Source organism: Vulpes lagopus, chromosome 8, assembly GCF_018345385.1.
Source record: "Vulpes lagopus strain Blue_001 chromosome 8, ASM1834538v1, whole genome shotgun sequence".
Classification (NCBI taxonomy): Eukaryota; Metazoa; Chordata; class Mammalia; order Carnivora; family Canidae; genus Vulpes; species Vulpes lagopus.
In genome coordinates, this window is record NC_054831.1 from 18,186,239 (window position 1) to 18,199,861 (window position 13,623).

At 35.7% G+C, this 13,623-nt stretch overlaps 1 pseudogene; it reads right to left on the reverse strand.

Moving 5' to 3' along the window:
• Window positions 1-201: 201 nt before the first annotated feature.
• Window positions 202-764, reverse strand: LOC121496711 (annotated as a pseudogene).
• Window positions 765-13,623: the final 12,859 nt, after the last annotated feature.

The following is a 13,623-nucleotide window of genomic DNA, read 5'->3' on the forward strand; positions in this document are numbered from 1 at the left end:
TTTAAAACAACATCAAAAAATGAGCATTTCTAACTGTACTCAGCTTATAACAGCAAATGGGTAAGTGGAATAATTCATGCTATAGATAATTGTTATATGAACTGTCAACAGAAAGAGTGGATAAAGGAATGAAGAGAAACTCAGCCCTTTTAAGAATTAAAAACTCGTCTAGTCTTTTAAGAATTAGAACCAAGGGGCTTCCTAATCATCTGGCATCTATTAAATGTTTTATCTATGGTTAGAAGTATACATGGTGGGGCCTTCAGGGATCTTCCCTATTCTTCTTTTAAGGTCCAGGTGAACTGTGGCCAGAGTGTAACACTTGTGCTAAGTTACCCTCTGTACGAAGCAGTCATCTGCATAGGTGTCTGTGTGTGCATGGTAATCATTCAAATCTTGGATCCTTGCAATCCTTAGAGCCACTGGATACTTTAGCCCCAGTTTCTCAATTTCAACCATTACAAAGTCAGTTATACAAGTGATACACTTGACATACAGACAGCCCATCATTCACTGTACTCAGTCTAGTTTGGCCTTAATGGAAAAGTTGATAAAGTTGGTATCAGCCAGGATGTGGTAAGGTGAGTCCAGCTGTGTGTTATATTGGAAGAATAAACAGGAAGGATGTTGGGGGGCCTTGCTTTCATTGAGTGCATCAAGATCTTTTCTTTCTTTATATACTTTAATCTATCCTTCTCTTTAAGCCTCTCATCTTAAAGATTAAGCATTTGCTTCATGGTCACAAATTTCTTGCTTTCTTTTGCTTCCCCGTGTTCACACCACATTCTTGTTTCTTTTTAAATTAAAGTGTAATTAAAGAATAAGCAAGCAAAATGAGGTGGAAATGACACAGACATCTGTGATCAAGTTTTATGATGTCGCAGGCAATGGTAACTGCCCTTTGACCCCCACCTAGGCAGAAGCAAAATAACTAATATCTGAGATGTTAAAATGTAAAAAATAATATCTCAGAATTTGGTAACACAAAAAGTGCTTTGCAACTTCCTTCATCAGTGTTTTTATTATGTTGGATCAGCGAATCTGTACCAAACTATAGCCATAAAATTAGCTGTGTTTCTCAGTGATCCAAAACAGAGGCTGGCTAACTGTACCCTGTGGTCCCTCACTGGCCCATAGCCTGTTTTTTTGAATGACCTATGAGGTAAGAATTATTTTTAGTTTTTAAAGGGCTGCAAAAACAAATGAGCAGGCAAATAAGGAATAATATGTGGCAGAAACCAAATATGGACGGCAAAGCCTAAATATTTAATGTGATCCTTCATAGAAAAATGTGCAGACTTCTCAAGTAGTACAGATTGGATTGTACTGATCACTAATAGGTATCCCTTTCAAAATGATTAGTTGCAAAGTTCGCAGATATTCTTGATTCACTGCATCTTTTCTAACCTGATTATTTTCATAGTGTTCCTATGACTAAAGAAATACCTGAAAGTTCTGCTTATTGAGTAGCTAGGTGCAAACAACACAATATATATTATGTGCTAACAACTTAGTAGCTATTTGAAAAGCATGATACATGTAAACTAAAAGAAAAAATAGTGTTTTCATTTAATTTTAAATAACCACAATTACTTATTAATGTTTGTGTGACTCTCAGGCCTATATAAACTTCTTTTTTTTTTTTTAAGATTTTATTTATTTATTCATGAGAGACACAGAGAGAGAGAGAGAGAGAGAGAGAGAGAGAGGCAGAGATACAGGCAGAGGGAGAAGCAGGATCCATGTAGGAAGCCTGATGTGGGACTCGATCCTGGGACTCCAGGATCACGCCCTGGGTCAAAGGCAGGTGCTAAACCGCTGAGTCACCCAGGGCTCCCCCTTATATAAACTTCTTAAAGCCTGAAATGAGACTAGACACTATCATTCTTATTTCTGGCTCTACAATGATTTTCACACCATTTTTAAAACAGCATCCACTGAAAAAACATCTTCACAGACATATGTCATCAAAAGACAAAGCATAATCCATTGTTGAAATTGTAAATACCTCTAACTAGTAAATTTCAGGTCAGACAGATACAGAGTATCTACCCTTACCCAGAAAAGATAAAATATAGTTTGTTGTGGCAACCTCTTATACCCTGGCACACAGTTCACGAACTTTAGGAAGGGCTGATTTATCATAAAAAAAAGTATAAACCTCATAACTATGCCTGCTGTAAGAATAATTTTTATCATCTGTCTGAGCCATTTAATTTTTGTCACATGTTATATAAGTATACTTGGCAATCATAAAAATCTGTTATTATCAACAATAGTACCTAATAGTCGTACTATATGTCAGAATTGATATCGTGATGATTTCGCATCTTCCAATGCATAACATGCTTTATTTATCAATTTATTTTGCTCCCTTTAATTTCTCTTACCAAAGTTTTATAATATCTAGTGTACCAATTTCATACATATTTTAAAAAATTTGTCCAAATTATTTCATTATTCTTGTTGCTATTGTATATTGTGTCTTTAAAATTTCATTTTGAATTATTTGATAGCACATTAGTATACATTTTGTATATTTACCTCTTTGCTGAATTTAACGTTAGTCATATTACTTTTATTGAAGATCACTTAAGGTTTTCTACCTGCATTATTTGTCTTCTATAAATAAAGGCAACTTCAAGTCTTTTATTTTTTTGCCTATTGTACTGTTTAAAATTTCTACTATGCTGCCAGTGAATGTAAGCATATGTTCTTGGCTTGTTTCTTATTCTAGGATAGTATAATGCTAACTATAAGATTTCATAAATGTCCTTGATCATGGGCATTACATTTTGTCAAATACCCTTTTGTCAAATACATCTATTCAGAAAATCCCATGTGTTTTCATCTTCATTAATGTGGTGAATTATACTCACTGATATTGGAATGTTAAACCAACATTGCCTTCCTGGAACAAACTGGGGTTGGTTGTAATGTATTATTCTTTTTATAATAGTTGTATTATACTATTGCTAGATTAGATTGCTGATACATTTTTTTTCCATTTGTGTTCATGAGAGATGCTAGTCTGAGTTTTCTTTTTCTGTGATATGTTTGGCTTCAGATCAAAAATAATTCTGTTCTCATAAAATGAGTTGGGAAGTGTTTGCCTCTTATCTATTTTTTGAAGGAGATTGTGTAGGCTTGGTCTTATTTCTTCTTTAAATGTTTGGTACAATTTGTCAGTGATTATACCCGGGTCACCTAAAAGTCCAGGTCACCTAAGGATAAGGAAAGAGTGTATATGTGTGTATATATATATATATGCATAAAATGATTTCAATTTCTCTAATAGACATAAGAGTATTTGAGATTTCTTTTTTCTTCTTTTATTAACTTTAGTCATTTTTATCTTTCATGGAATTTGTCCATTTCATCTAGGTTTTATTGGCATAAAATTGTACTATCTCCTAATTCCTCTTGTGTGTTTATAATATCTACAGTGCCGATATCTATTTGATTCCTGGTGTTGATAATCTGCATCTCCCCTCCTTTTTCTTGATCAGTTTAGCCATAAGTTTATTAATTTTATTGATCTTTTAATTGATCAAAAACTCAGGTTTTGCCTTAGTGGATTTCTCTATTGGTTTGTCTATTTTTAATTTTATTGACTTCTGTTTATTATTTAGTATTCTCCTTACTTACTTTGGGTATAATTGATACTTGTCTTTCTGGCTTCTTCTTTTTTTTTTTTTTTTTTCTAGCTTCTTAAAATAGAGATCTGGATTACCAATTTTATAATTATTTATTTTCAGCATTTCATGGAAAGATTTGATCACTAGATGGCAGCAATATATAGGGAAGGACACTGAAGTTCTGACTTGTGGGAAGTTAACTGTTGAACACAACACAACCAGTTTGTCAGCCTCCCAGTAGCTAGTAATGGCCTGAGTTACTTGCTAATTTTCACTAGGAATGCATTTTAAGACTGGAACTAATGAAGCAAAGCCATAGTTTCCCTCCTGAAACTCTCAGACAAGATTCTTAGCATGATTTTTGAAAATTTCATGTTTTTAGTGAAAAATATTACTGAATAAACAATGGACTTCCAAATGCTCCCATTGTACTTGGTGCTACCTCTCCTGTAACTCAGGAGGGCTGGTCTTCTACTCATTTCTGTAGCTGTATCTTCTACCTATTTCTGTAGCCTGATGAAGACTTTTTTTTTTTTTTTTACCTTTGGCATTGTTAAAAATTCATATACTATCATCTTTCTCCAAATTTAGTTATAGGTTGTCTATAGGACATATTTTTTTTTTTTTAACAAATCAGAGCACAGAACTGGCTTTTTTTTTTTTAAATTAATTTTGAAATCATATTAGATTTACAGAAAAGTTGTAAAAATAGTACAAAGAATTCCCATACACTCTACTGGTAAGAGTATTTTTACCTCTGGTAGCTAGCATGGTTCCTCATTCAGTTGAGAGAGAGTAAGGATTCAATAATCACTAACTCCAAATTTGAAATACTTTGAACAAGACTGAACTGATAAAAAAAAAAAAAAAAAAAAAACCTGGTAGGAAAGGAGAAATAGAAAGATCTGTAAGCTATAGCTGTTTTATTATTTATGTTTGTGTAAGGCATCTTTTTCTATTTTTTTACTTTTAAACTTATTATTTTTTCATTACATTAAAAGTTAATTTCTTGGGACACCTGGGTGGCTCAGTGGTTGAGCATCTGCCTTTGGTTCAGGTCATGGTCCTGGGGTCCTGGGATGGAGTCTGGCATCAGGCTCCCCACAGGGAGTATGCTTCTTCCTCTGCCTATGTCTCTGCCTCCCTCTGTGTGTCTCTCATGATTAAATAAATAAAAATCTTTAAAAAATAAATTTAAATCAATCAATCTTAAAAAATGAAAAATATCTGTAAGTTGCTAGGATGAGATTTGGAAGGATTTGGATTTGCTTTGCCACTGCAAAGCCCTTTTATACAAAAAGTAGGAGATTCCCACTACCACAACACTGTCCCAAAGCTTTGCCACTCAAGCATTTCCTAATATAATTCAGAATGGGAAAAATGTACTTTTTAAGAGAGATAGATATATTGTGGGTGAAATAATGATTCCCAAAATGAAAGTGAAATTAATTTTTTATACATATATATAAAATTTCCATATATATTTATAATCTCCAATTCCTGCAAAACTACTATTTATTCCTGCCTGAGTATTGGATGCTATGCCTCTCTCCCTTCAGGTAGATATGACTTCTTTGCTCTTACTCGCTTACCAGGCGTTTCATCCAATCTTCATTAGTTCTTGACTTTAGTTTTATGGCTGACTTTCTAAGTTATTTATCTAGCCACTGCTCATGTTTCTCCTTGAGACATAGGAAAAAACAGAAGTAGAGTCCCACCTGGCCTTGTGTGGTTGGTGTAAGAGAGAAGGTAGTAATTACATTCTGGATTGGTCCAATCGTGAAAAGTAGAGTTGAGGATGAAGTCTGCCTGGAAAATGTGTGCTTATGGAGGTCTGACAGGGGTTAGAAGAGAGGAAACCAAGATATTTCAGTCCAAAGAACAAATCTGGGTTGGAATAGTTTAAGGCAGTATGCTCTCACACCTGGCTAGTCATGCTATCACCTATAAGACATTTTTAAAATACAGATACCATGGCCCTGCTGCAGACTTTACTCAATGAAAACCATCCAGATTGGGATCCAAGAATCTGTGTCTTCAAAAAAAAATCCCAGGTGATTGTGATGATCGACCGAATTTCTGATGATGGCATCTGGAGATTTCTGCTGAAAAGTTGGTTTGCATGGGTGACTACACTTATGGGTCCTGCCATATCTGGGGATAGGCTTATCGAGTTTGTGAGACGTTCTTTTGGCCCCTGAATACTGTCTGGGTCCAGCCAAATCTCTATCCATGTGTCCTTCTCTCCTCCACTCTGAGGCCAGATCCTTATTTCCTTTGTTCCTGGCTTTGGATAGAGCACTGACCTAATATATAGATCTCATCAATTTGGAATGGGCCCTATTATATTTCCCTTGGCTTATGCTAGTAGCACAAAAAGAAAAGAGATTAATCTTTTAAACTTGCCACAATACCATATGTATTTTTTTCCATAAAATCTGTGCCATAAGGAAAGAGTGGTGTCCAAGCCTGGGAAGTCTCTAACAATTGACATGTGTGTTTTGGGTACTGAATTGCCCCTCTTGAGTGGTTTAGGTCATCTCACCACTTGCTGATGGAGATTTCTAGGCTATTAAGATATCTGTGGTATGATTTTCAGGAAATTGGCATGATCACATAAATGAGAACTCGTGTTTAAAAATGATTTTACCTCCAATCCATTTGCAACATGTCATCTTCCATTCATAATTTCTTCTACAAATTTAAACATCTTTGTTTTTCTATTTACCACACATTCTTATTTTTTAAAATTTCCATTTATTAATTTACAGAATGTATGACTTAAAAGTACCAGTCTTCCCACAGTTTTTTCTGATTTCATATATTTAGTGTTCTTAGTTTGGAACCCTGCTGTATATTAAATGCAGTGTTGACATATATTTTAATGTATAAACACAGGCTCATTATTTGAAAACATGATAAAATGTAGGCTTGGAATGTGAATCATTAAGTTGATTCTGAGATGACACTCATACTAATTATATGAGCCAATGAACAGAAAGATGAGCTTTCCCACAGCATCTCAGATGCATATTTTTTGAGTTTGGTATAAAAAAAATTAAGACTACATGAGGTTACAATGACATTCCAGGGATTCTGATAGTATTCTTTGGAATTCAATTTTAATTGAAGTATAATTGACATACAACATTATATTAGTTTTATCTGTAAAACAAATAATTTGGTATTTGTACATCGTGAAAAAATTGCCATAATATCTAGTTACCATCTGTCACAGTTACAAATTGTTTCTTTTTTCTTGTGATGGGAACTTAAAAAAAATATTTTATTGATTTATTCATGAGAGATACAGGGAAAGAGGCAGAGACATAGGCAGAGGGAGAAGCAGGCTTTCTGAGGGGAGCCCAATTTGGAACTCGATCCCGAGACACTGGGATCACACCCTGAGCCAAAGGCAGATGCTGAGCCACCCAGGCATCCCAGATGGGAATTTTTTAAGATTTATTCTCTTAGCAACTTTTAAGTAGGTGATACAATACAATTGACTACAGTCACTATGTTGTACATTACATACCATGACATTTATTTCATATATGAAAGTTTATACTTTTCAACATCTTTCACCCACTTCACCCATTGTCCCAACCATCTTACCACTCCAACCACCAATCGGTTCTCTGTATCTATTTTTATTTGTTGTTTGGTTTTTAGAGTCCACATATAAGTGAAATCATACAGTATTTGTCTTTGTGGGGCTTATTTAATTTAGTAAATACCATTGAGGTGCATCTATGTTGTCACAAATGGAGAGATTTCATTCTTTTTCATGTCTGAGTAGTATTCCATTGTATACCATATATTCTTTATCCATTTATCTATCAGTGTACACTTGTTGTTAACATACCTTGACTGTTGCAAATAATGTGGTAATGACAATAGGGGTGCATATGTCTTTTCAACTTACTGTTTTTATTTTCTTTGGATAAATAAGAAGTGGAATTGCTGGATCTAAGTGGAATTAGTTCTATTTTTTTTTTGGAGGACCCCCAAACTGATTTCCATAGTGGCTGCATAAATTTATATCCTCACTAACAGGGCATAAGTGTTTCCTTTTCTTCACATCCTCGCCAACACTTGTTATTTCTTGTCTGTTTCAAAATAGGCAATCTAACAGGTATGAATGATATCACATTATGGGTTTGATGTGTATCTCCTTAATGATGAGTGATGCTGAAGATCTTTCCATGTGCCAGTTGGCCATCTGCATGTCTACTTAGGAAAAATGTCTGTTCAGATCCGTTGCCCATGTTTAATCAGATTATTTGTTTGTCACCGAGTTGTATGGGTTCTTTATGTCTTTTGGATCTTAGCCCCTGATTGGATATATGACTTGCAAATATCTTCTCCCACTCAGTAGGTTGCCTTTTCAATTGTTGATGGTTTCCATCACTGCAGAAGCTTTTTGGTTTGATGTCATCCCACCTGTTTATATTTGTTCTTGTTGCTCTTGCCTTTGCAGATCCAAAAAACTATCACCAAGACTGAAGTCAAGGAGCTCACCACTCATGTTTTCTCTAGGAGTTTTCTTGTTTCAGGCCTTATGTTCAAGTCCTTAACCCATTTTGAGTTATTTTTTGCATATGGTTTAAGACAGTGGTCTAGTTTTATTCTTTTGCATGTGGCTGTCCAGTTTTCCTAACATCATTTATTAGAGAGATGATCTTCCCCCCATTTTATATTTTTGCCTCCTTTGTCATAAATTAATTGACCATATATGCAGATGTTTATTTCTGGGCAATCTATTTTGTTTCATTGATCCATGTCTCTGTTTTTTTTTTTTTAAGATTTTATTTATTTATTCACAAGAGACACACAGAGAAAGAGGCAGAGACATAGGCAGAGGGAGAAGCAGACTCCATGCAGGGAGCTTGATGTGGGACTCGATCCAGAACTCCAGGATCATGCCTTGGGCCGAAGGCAGGTGCTAAACTGCTGAGCCACCCAGGTGTCCCATGTTTCTGTTTTTATGGCAATACCATACCATTTTGATTACTATAGCTTTGTAATATAGTTTGAAATCATGTGCATAATGCCTTCAGCTTTGCTCTTCTTTCTTAAGATTGCTTTGGTTTTTTGGAGTCTTTTGTGGTTTCATGCAAATTTTAGGATTATTTTGTTCTATTACTGTGAAAAGTGCCATTAGAATTTTGATGGGAATTTCATTGAATTTATATTTTGCTTTGGATAATGTAGACATTTTGCAAATATTAATTATTCTAATCTGTAAGTATGGGATATCCTTCCATTTTTTTGTGTCTTCTTCAATTTATTTCATCAATATTGCATAATTTTTAGGGTACAGATTTTTTTTCACCTCCTTGATTAAATTTACTTCTAGGTATTTAATCAATTAGTTAATTTATTTATTTTTTAATTTTTTGAGAGACAGCAGGAAAGAGAGGAACAGAAGGAGGAGAGAGAGAGAGAATCTTAAGCAGACTCCACACCCAGTACAGAGCCTGACATATGGTTTGATCCCAGGATCCTGAGATCATGACCTGAGGCAAAATCAAGAGTCAGGTGCTTAACTGATTGAGCCACCTAGGTGCTCCCCCTAAGCATTTTATTATTTTTGATACAGTTATAAATGGAATATTTTTGATGTCACATTTTATACCTTTTTATCTTGGAATCCCTTAACTTGTTGTTGTTGTAGTTATTTTTTCTGCTTTTTGTCTTTTAAGGTTCATATCAACTTAATAAGCTTAATAATCCTCTACTATATATTTGCCTTTACTACTGAGTTTGTTTTATCATTTATTTTCATATGTTTTCTTGTTCCTAATCAGGGCCCTTTCTTTTCAGCTTAACAAAGTTCTTTCGATGTTTCTTGTAAGGCTGATTTAGTGGTCACAAACTCTAGTTTTTGCTGGTCTGAAAAACTCTTTCTCTCTCCTTCAATTCTGAATAAGCTTGCTGAGTAGAGTGTTCTTGAAGGGTTTGTTGTTGTTGTTTGTTTGTTTGTTTTCCTTGTAGCATTCTGAAAATATGACGCTGGTCCTTTCTGGCCTGCACAGTGTCTGCTGAGAAATCTGATAATAATTTTATGAGGGTTCCCTTATATGTAACAGATTAATGTTCTCTTGCTGCTGTTTTTAATATTCTCTATCTTTAACTTTTGACATTTTAGTGATAACATGCTTGGTGTGGATTTGCTTGGGTTCATCTTCTTTGAAACTTTCTGGGCTTCTTGAAGGTGGATATGTTTCCTTCCCCAGAATAGGGAAGTTTTCAGCCACTATTTCTTCAAATAAGTTTTCTGCTCCTTTGCTCCCTCTTTTCTTTCTGGGACCCCTCTAATGTGAGTGTCATTCCAATTGACGTTCTAATAGGTCCCTTGAGCCATCCTCATTTTTAAAATTATTTTTTCTTGGGCAGCCCTGGTGGCTCAGCGGTTTAGTGCCCCTTCAACCCAGGGCATGACCCTGGAGTCCTGGGATCGAGTCCCACATCGGGCTCCCTGCATGGAGCCTGCTTCTCCCTCTGCCTGTGTCTCTGCCCCCCTCTCTCTGTGTGTTTCTCATGAATAAATAAATAAAATCTTTAAAAATAAATTATTTTTTCTTTTTGTTACTCTGTTTTGGTGAGTTCTGCTGCTCTATCTCCTAGATCACTGTTCCTTTCTTTTGCTTCAACTATCTGTTGCTGAACCCCTCTAGTGTAGTCAGTTCATTAATTATATTCTTCAGCTCTGTGACTTCTATTTGGTACTTTCTTATATATTTTTTAATCTCTTTGTTGAAGTTCTCACTGTGTTCATCCATTCTTCTTTCTACTTCAGGGAGCATCTTTATGGCCATCAGTTTGAACTCTTTATTAGTTAAATTACTAATCTTCATTTCATTAAGTCTTTTTCTGAGGTTTCATCTTGTTTTTTCATTTGGAACATATTTTTCTGCTTCCTCATTTTGCGTGGCTCTCTGTGGTTTCTATGTGTTAGATGAAGCAGCTACCTCCCCAGCCTTATCATTTAATTTTGCTCTCGCTTTTGGTTGTCTCTCAAACCTGATTGATTTTTGATAAATTATTCAGGGTGTGTGAATACTTGCCAGTGTTCCAGGGGGGAGATGTCAGGCAGCATCTATTTTTAGGCTGACTGGAAGCCTATATACCCTCTTGTGAGACTGAAATCATAAACCCTGCTGGCCTCAAGATCAGGCATCCAAGGGTGTCTCCTTGGTTACAATTGGAAAAAAATCCAAGTCTCCAAATGAGGGTATGGGTTCCTTTCTGGAAGATGCCCATGAACTATGGCAAGGCCAAGGGAGAATACAAAAGTTGTGTCACTCAGTTTATGTTCCTGAGAGCCTCAGAGGCTATTTCTATAGCCCTAGATGGGTGGGAAACCTAAAGCCTGCTCCTCAAGCTGAAGCTTCAGGAGCCTTTCTCATAGGCATAATGGTTGTGTGTTTTAGTCTGCCACCTAAGCAATGCCTTGTGGGGGCGGGGGGAATACCAAGAATTGTCTGTCTGATTGTTTCAGACCCATTAGGCTCAGAAATGCAAGCCCCTCTGAACACCAGAGCAAGGTGCTCAAGGAGCATCTCTTGTGTGGACTGCATGTGCCTACCAGCTTTAGTGGGTCTACAGGTGAGCTTAGGGGCAGGGCACCCCTGCCTTCTTTGGCAGGGCCATGGGCACAGGGTCAGGGCATGCTCATCATCCTTAGCAAGGCAGAGAGATTGCAAAAATGTAGCCAGCAGTGCTGGCACCAACAAGGTAAAGGGAGAATGCAAAAAATGGTGCCCACCTGAGTCTCCTTCCCCAGAGAGTCCCTACAATTCCTCTTTTCCTCCTGCAGATGCTTTAAGATTAATAAATGAATACCTGGTACCTATTGAACTTATTATATCATGTCCTTGCTCTAACGCCATCCTAAGTGCTCAGTGTCCTTACAAAAAATTATAATTATTTAGTTTGGTATTCTCAGTAGCTTTCATGATCTGCCTGGAATTAACCTTTCAAGACTCATTTTCATCCCATCTGTTCTCTGAACTCTCCGCTTCACCCAGACTACACAATGACCTCATTCCCAAGGAAAATACCTTTGCTCAGGATTTTCCACTCAATAGAAAGGGCAACCAGATTTTTTTTCCCATATATCTGAGTGCTACTTACTATTTAACACCCAGTTTACACTGGACCTGAACCAAAAAGCCTTTCTTGACCCCCGAGACCAAAATGTTCTTTCCCAGAATTTTGATAGCATTAAAGGCCCTTTTATTATTCTCTTGGCTCTAAATATACACTGTCTGCATTGTCAGACATCTTTATTTCTATGCTTCTATCTTGTTACCTCAGCTATGTTGAAAGTCTCTAAGTGTAGAAATACGGGTTTCCTCTCTGTATACTGCCGCAGCACGCAACCAGTACCTCTCACGCTACAGTCAAATATATATTTAATTGATTAGTACCCCCACAGAAGTACATATAGTGTGCATACAATTGAATTTTTAAATGCTTATTTATATTAGTAATTTTTAATACATAAAGAAAAACATGTTAGTATTTACTACAGTCAGTTTTTTTTTTTCATTTTCATAATATCTTTGGAATAACATCGAGGCTTCTCTTTTCAATTGATTCAATAATCCTTAACTTTAAATGTTAAAAGTACAATTTTTCAAGATGTTAAATGGTAATTCTGACTAAAAATAGCCTCACTGAATGGCTCTGTTCTTTGTACTAAACTTTGGAAAGAAGAAATTCAGTGTTTTTCCTAGAGCTTCTTGTTGGAAGCACAATAAATATTTCCAAAATTGTGAAGAAGTTATAGCACAGCTAAGTTTGTTTGCCCAGAAGCCAACAATTCAGAGGAACATATGTTTGGCAAGTTAGTGGGATGTCAGATGATGGATTTAAGTGATCACAGGATAAATCTGTTGCTGTCTTTTAGAAGTTTCCAGATGAATGTGACAGGAATCAGAGGGCTGAGGGAATGAACAGAGAGTGTAATTGCGGTCATTTATTCTACATTTCTTTACACTTAACTATAATTATGTGCTCTTCTCCTGCAGCAAATAGGCGTCTACTCAGTAATAGTCCATTACCAATTGGAAAGTAAAAAGCTACACATTTCCAAGATTATTCAGTAACATACTGTATTAGAACCACTCACTCTAGCACATTCTGCCCTCAGAGTCAATTATAAGCATGAGGCCATTACATACATTTCTAATTTAATACCCTGACAATTACTGAGGTGGTATTTTCCAACTGTTTGTACTCACCTAAATGTTCTGAAAGAACCAGACAGAAGTAAGGGGACTTGGCTTTCCCATTCCCAATCTTCAGAGAGTAATTTGGCATTTATTTGCCTCACTCTCAGAATTCTATCCTTAAAAGAAAAAAACCCACATGTGTTCAATTTAAAATGGAATACACACTTGTAATAGATAATTTGGAAGGAAAAAGGGGTAAGAAAGGAAGAAAGGAAACAGAAACATTTCTCATAGTTCCATCTATCTGTAATGAACCACGATTCATATATTTTTGTATTTTCACTTTTTTCTTGGAACACATAAAATATTTTATATAATTTGTGTCACACAATACTATTTTGTAATTCTTTTTTTAAATTTCACTATACAATGTATTATACCATGTTATTTATTATATGTCTTTTGTAAGGTCATTTAAACATCTGTGGTATTTCATTATTTCACTATCATATATTTTAATTAATATATTTTTTTAAGATTTATTTATCTAATTTAGAGAAAGAGAGAGAGCATGAGCAGGGAGACAGGCAGACTCTCTGCTGAGTGCAGAGCCCAGGGCAGGGCAGTCTCAGTCTCCATCTCATGACCCTGAGATCATGACCTGAGCTGAAATCAAGAGTTGGATACTTAGCAGACTGAACCATCCAGGCACCCCCAACTAATATTTTAATAATGAATATTTATGCTCCTACTTGTAAGTATAATAAATACTTCTGCAGTGAATATCTATGTCTTTTTTTTTG